The sequence below is a fragment of the Lolium perenne genome, chromosome 4, assembly GCF_019359855.2.
Source record: "Lolium perenne isolate Kyuss_39 chromosome 4, Kyuss_2.0, whole genome shotgun sequence".
Classification (NCBI taxonomy): domain Eukaryota; kingdom Viridiplantae; phylum Streptophyta; class Magnoliopsida; order Poales; family Poaceae; genus Lolium; species Lolium perenne.
In genome coordinates, this window is record NC_067247.2 from 302,669,230 (window position 1) to 302,676,246 (window position 7,017).

Consider the following 7,017-nt stretch of genomic DNA (forward strand, 5'->3'; position numbering starts at 1 on the left):
CCGCCGCTCCTGGGATGCTGAAGCTTCCGAAGAAGAGAAAACGTCGACAAAAGCACTTATGTCTCGTATTCATCAGCTTCAAAATACTCGAGGCAAAGAACTGTCTGGTGTTCAAATCACCGCCTACTTCCTTAGGATTAGAGTGCAGCCTCTTCAGGCCCGCAAAAATCCCCTTTGGACGTATGCTGGTGAAAATGACGCCAATAGGCTCTCCAATGATCTTTTTGTAAAGGACTTGGAGAAGCTGATTCGAAGAATTTCCTCGCTTAACAAGAAAGATCCTATTCCCTCCTCTTGCCGCGTGGAACCATACAGCTCCGCCAATCCTCTCCCTGAGGTATTTTGTCTTCTCGAATTTCTGTTTTGTTCCGAACTTTTCCTGCATCTCATTGTATTGATACCTCTCTAATTTTCTTTTGTCGCTATTTTCCTGCAGAACCATCCTACTGTGGTGTCCCTTCCTCCTCTTCCTGAGGATGGAGAAGTCGAAGAAAGGGCCATTATCACGGATGACAATCAAGAAGCTCCATCCTTTGTGAACGAACCCGTGGATTCACGAAAATCTGCGGGTAATTCCGAAGGTACTTCGTCGGCACAATCTCCTCCTCCCGCTGTCTCCCCGAAAGGCATTGATGTCTACTTCCCCCTCCTTTCCTGTAGACAGTGTTGGGCCTCCAAGAGCAGAGGTTTGTAGAACAGCAGCAAGTTTTCCCTTAAGTGGATCACCCAAGGTTTATCGAACTCAGGGAGGAAGAGGTCAAAGATATCCCTCTCATGCAACCCTGCAACCACAAAGCAAGAAGTCTCTTGTGTCCCCAACACACCTAATAGGTGCACTAGTTCGGCGAAGAGATAGTGAAATACAGGTGGTATGAATATATATGAGCAGTAGCAACGGTGCCAGAAAATAGCTTGCTGGCGTGTAGTTGATGGTGGTAGTATTGCAGCAGTAGTAACACAGTGAAATAGTAAACAAGCAGTAGTAACGCAGCAGTATTTAGGAACAAGGCCTAGGGATTAGACTTTCACTAGTGGACACTCTCAACATTGATCACATAACATAACAGATAAATGCATACTCTACACTTTTGTTGGATGATGAACGCATTGCGTAGGATTACACGAACCCTCAATGCCGGAGTTAACAAGCTCCACAATTTGTTCATATTTAAGTAACCTTATAGTGCAAGATAGATCAACATAACCAAATAGATCACATCAATACCATCATAGTAATAGTTAACTTCACAATCCACAAGAGATCATGATCATAGCCTACGACAAGAACCACATGGTGCACACACTAGTCACCTTTACACCATGCAGGAGGAATAGAATACTTTAATAACATCACTAGAGTAGCACATAGATGAATTGTGATACAAAACTCATATGAATCTCAATCATGTAAAGCAGCTCATGAGATTATTGTATTGAAGCACATATGAGAGAGATGAACCACATAGCTACCGGTACAGCCCCGAGCCTCGATGGAGAACTACTCCCTCCTCATGGGAGCAGCAGCGGTGATGAAGATGGCGGTGGAGATGGCAGCGGTGTCGATGGAGAAGCCTTCCGGGGGCACTTCCCCGCTCCGGCGGCGTGCCGGAACAGAGACTCCTGTCCCCCAGATCTTGGCTTCGCGATGGCGGCGGCTCTGGAAGGTTTCTGTGGGTTTCGTCGAACGTATCAGGGTTTTCGATCCAGGGGCTTTATATATGCGAAGAGGCGGCGCAGGAGGGTCGAAGGGGCGACGACACCATAAGGCGGCGCGGCCAGGGCCTGGGCCGCGCCGGCCTATGGTCTGGGGGCCCAGTGCCCCCCCTCTGGTCCTTCCCGGGTGTTCTGGATGCTTCCGGTGAAAATAGGAACTTGGGCGTTGATTTCGTCCGATTCCGAGAATATTTCGTTACTAGGATTTCTGAAACCAAAAACAGCAGAAAACAGGAACTGGCACTTCGGCATCTTGTTAATAGGTTAGTTCCAGAAAATGCACGAATATGACATAAAGTGTGCATAAAACATGTAGATAACATCAATAATGTGGCATGGAACATAAGAAATTATCGATACGTCGGAGACGTATCAGCATCCCCAAGCTTAGTTCTGCTCGTCCCGAGCAGGTAAAACGATAACACAGATAATTTCTGGAGTGACATGCCATCATAACCTTGATCATACTATTTGTAAAGCATATGTAGTGAATGCAGCGATCAAAACAATGTATATGACATGAGTAAACAAGTGAATCATAAAGCAAAGACTTTTCATGAATAGCACTTCAAGACAAGCATCAATAAGTCTTGCATAAGAGTTAACTCATAAAGCAATAATTCATAGTAAAAGCATTGAAGCAACATAAAAGAAGATTAAGTTTTAGCGGTTGCTTTCAACTTGTAACATGTATATCTCATGGATAATTGTCAACATAGAGTAATATAACAAGTGCAATATGCAAATATGTAGGAATCAATGCACAGTTCACACAAGTGTTTGCTTCTTGAGGTGGAGAGAAATAGGTGAACTGACTCAACATAAAGTAAAAGAAAGGCCCTTCGCAGAGGGAAGCAGGGATTAAATCATGTGCTAGAGCTTTTTAAGTTTTGAAATCATATAGAGAGCATAAAAGTAAAATTTTGAGAGGTGTTTGTTGTTGTCAACGAATGGTAATGGGTACTCTAACTACCTCGCCAACCAGACTTTCAAGAGCGGCTCCCATGAAGGACGTTATCTCTACCAGCAAGGTAGATCATCCCTCTTCTCTTTTGTTTACATGTGTACTTTAGTTTTTGTTTATTTATGGGTGACACTCCTCCCAACCTTTGCTTACACAAGCCATGGCTAACCGAATCCTCGGGTGCCTACCATCAATCTCATACCATGGAGGAGTGTCTATTTGCAAAATTAAGTTGCTTTGCTGATGAATCAGAGCAAAACATGTGAAGAGAATTATTAATGCAAGTTGTAATTAATTGGGGCTGGGAACCCCATTGCCAGCTCTTTTTGCAAAATTATTGGATAAGCGGATGTGCCACTAGTCCATTATGAAAGTCTGTCAAAAGTAAATGAAAAGGTTGAAAGATAAACACCACATACTTCCTCATGAGCTATAAAACATTAACACAAATTGAGAAGCATTTTGAAGGTTTAAAGGTAGCACATGAAGTATTTACTTGGAATGGCAGAAAATACCATGTAGTAGGTAGGTATGGTGGACACAAATGGCATAGTGGTTGGCTCAAGGATTTTGGATGCATGAGAAGTATTCCCTCTCGATACAAGGTTTAGGCTAGCAAGGCTTATTTGAAACAAACACAAGGATGAACCGGTGCAGCAAAACTTACATAAAAGACATATTGAAAACATTATAAGACTCTACACCGTCTTCCTTGTTGTTCAAACTCAATACTAGAAATTATCTAGACCTTAGAGAGACCAATTATGCAAACCAAATTTTAGCATGCTCTATGTATTTCTTCATTAATAGGTGCAAAGTATATGATGCAAGAGCTTAAACATGAGCACAACAATTGCCAAGTATCACATTACCCAAGACATTATAGCAATTACTACATGTATCATTTTCCAATTCCAACCATATAACAATTTAACGAAGAAGAAACTTCGCCATGAATACTATGAGTAGAAACTAAGGACATACTTGTCCATATGCTACAGCGGAGCGTGTCTCTCTCCCACACAAGCATGATGTAATCCAATTTATTCAAACACAAACAAAAACAAAAACAAACAGACGCTCCAAGTAAAGTACATAAGATGTGGCTGAATAAAAATATAGTTTCAAGGGAGGAACCTGATAATGTTGTCGATGAAGAAGGGGATGCCTTGGGCAACCCCAAGCTTAAACGCTTGAGTCTTCTTGATATATGCAGAGGTGAACCACCGGGGCATCCCCAAGCTTAGACTTTTCACTCTTCTTGATCATAGTATATCATCGTCCTCTCTTGACCCTTGAAAACTTCCTCCACACCAAACTCAAAGCAAACTCATTAGAGGGTTAGTGCATAATCAAAAACTCACATGTTCAGAGGTGACACAATCATTCTTAACACTTCTGGACATTGCCCAAAGCTACTGGAAGTTAATGGAACAAAGAAATCCATCCCACATAGCAAAAGAAGCAATGCGAAATAAAAGGCAGAATCTGTCAAAACAGAACAGTCCATAAAGACGAATTTTAAAATGGCACCAGACTTGCTCAAATGAAAATGCCCAAATTGAATGAAAGTTGCGTACATATCTGAGGATCACTCACGTAAATTGGCATAATTTTCTGAGTTACCTACAGAGAATTTTTCCCAGATCCGTGACAGCAAAGAAAACAGTTTCTGCGCAGTAATCCAAATCTAGTATTGACTTTACTATCAAAGACTTTACTTGGCACAACAAAACACAAAACTAAGATAAGGAGAGGTTGCTACAGTAGTAAACAACTTCCAAGACACAAATATAAAACAAAGTACTGTAGCAAAATAACACATGGGTTATCTCCCAAGAAGTTCTTTCTTTATAGCCATTAAGATGGGCTCAGCAGTTTTAATGATGCACCCGCAAGAAATAATATTTAAAGCAAAAGAGAGCATCAAGAGGCAAATTCAAAACACATTTAAGTCTAACATGCTTCCTATGCATAGGAATCTTGTAAATAAACAAGTTCATGAAAAGCAAAGTAACAAGCATAGGAAGATAAAACAAGTATAGCTTCACAAATTTCAGCACATAGAGAGGTGTTTTAGTAACATGAAAATTTCTACAACCATATTTTCCTCTCTCATAATAACTTTCAGTAGTATCATGAGCAAACTCAACAATATAACCATCACATAAAGCATTCTTATCATGAGTCTCATGCATAAAATTATTACTACTCCCAACATAAGCATAATCAATTTTATTAGTTGTAGTGGGAGCAAATTCAACAAAGTAGCTATCATATATAGGAGGTATATTGTAATCATAATCAAATTTATCCTCCATAACAGGTGGTACCAAAAGACTACTATCATTATAATCATCATAAATAGGAGGTAGAGTATCATCAAAGTAAATTTTCTCCTCAATGCTTGGGGGACTAAAAAGATCATGAAAACCAGCTTCCCCAAGCTTAGAATTTTCCATATCATTAGCAACAATGGTGTTCAAAGTGTTCATATTAATATGTTCCATGGGTTTTTTAATTTTCGGATCAAACCATCCATGTCTTAAATCAGGAAATAGAATAAAAAGCTCATTGTTGTCCATTATGCCAAACTAGTGTAAACAAGAAACAAAAAGATGCAATTGCAGGATCTAAAGGAAATAGCTTCGAGTACTTACAACGCCGGAAAATAGCTTAGTAGCCGAGATACGGAGTGTGAGTACCTTTTACCTTTCCTCCCCGGCAACGGCGCCAGAAAATACTTGATGCTGTCCAGGACTGGCGCGTGGTTGACGAGGGAGGAAATCCCTGTTGTGTAGCTTTCTGGTCCCCGGCAACGGCGCCAGAAAAATAGCTTGATGTCTACTTCCCCCTCCTTTCCTGTAGACAGTGTTGGGCCTCCAAGAGCAGAGGTTTGTAGAACAGCAGCAAGTTTTCCCTTAAGTGGATCACCCAAGGTTTATCGAACTCAGGGAGGAAGAGGTCAAAGATATCCCTCTCATGCAACCCTGCAACCACAAAGCAAGAAGACTCTTGTGTCCCCAACACACCTAATAGGTGCACTAGTTCGGCGAAGAGATAGTGAAATACAGGTGGTATGAATATATATGAGCAGTAGCAACGGTGCCAGAAAATAGCTTGCTGGCGTGTAGTTGATGGTGGTAGTATTGCAGCAGTAGTAACACAGTGAAACGATGAAACAAGCAGTAGTAACGCAGCAGTATTTAGGAACAAGGCCTAGGGATTAGACTTTCACTAGTGGACACTCTCAACATTGATCACATAACAGAACAGATAAATGCATACTCTACACTTTTGTTGGATGATGAACGCATTGCGTAGGATTACACGAACCCTCAATGCCGGAGTTAACAAGCTCCACAATTTGTTCATATTTAAGTAACCTTATAGTGCAAGATAGATCAACATAACCAAATAGATCACATCAATACCATCATAGTAATAGTTAACTTCACAATCCACAAGAGATCATGATCATAGCCTACGACAAGAACCACATGGTGCACACACTAGTCACCTTTACACCATGCAGGAGGAATAGAATACTTTAATAACATCACTAGAGTAGCACATATATGAATTGTGATACAAAACTCATATGAATCTCAATCATGTAAAGCAGCTCATGAGATTATTGTATTGAAGCACATATGAGAGAGATGAACCACATAGCTACCGGTACAGCCCCGAGCCTTGATGGAGAACTACTCCCTCCTCATGGGGGCAGCAGCGGTGATGAAGATGGCGGTGGAGATGGCAGCGGTGTCGATGGAGAAGCCTTCCGGGGGCACTTCCCCGCTCCGGCGGCGTGCCGGAACAGAGACTCCTGTCCCCCAGATCTTGGCTTCGCGATGGCGGCGGCTCTGGAAGGTTTCTGTGGGTTTCGTCGAACGTATCAGGGTTTTCGATCCAGGGGCTTTATATAGGCGAAGAGGCGGCACAGGAGGGTCGAAGGGGCGACGACACCATAAGGCGGCGCGGCCAGGGCCTGGGCCGCGCCGGCCTATGGTCTGGGGGCCCAGTGCCCCCCCTCTGGTCCTTCCCGGGTGTTCTGGATGCTTCCGGTGAAAAGAGGAACTTGGGCGTTGATTTCGTCCGATTCCGAGAATATTTCGTTACTAGGATTTACGAAACCAAAAACAACGAAAACAGAACGGCACTTCGGCATCTTGTTAATAGGTTAGTTCCAGAAAATGCACGAATATGACATAAAGTGTGCATAAAACATGTAGATAACATCAATAATGTGGCATGGAACATAAGAAATTATCGATACGTCGGAGACGTATCAGGCATAAGGAAAAGGAATGATGTCGAAGACTCCGGCACTTCCAAAG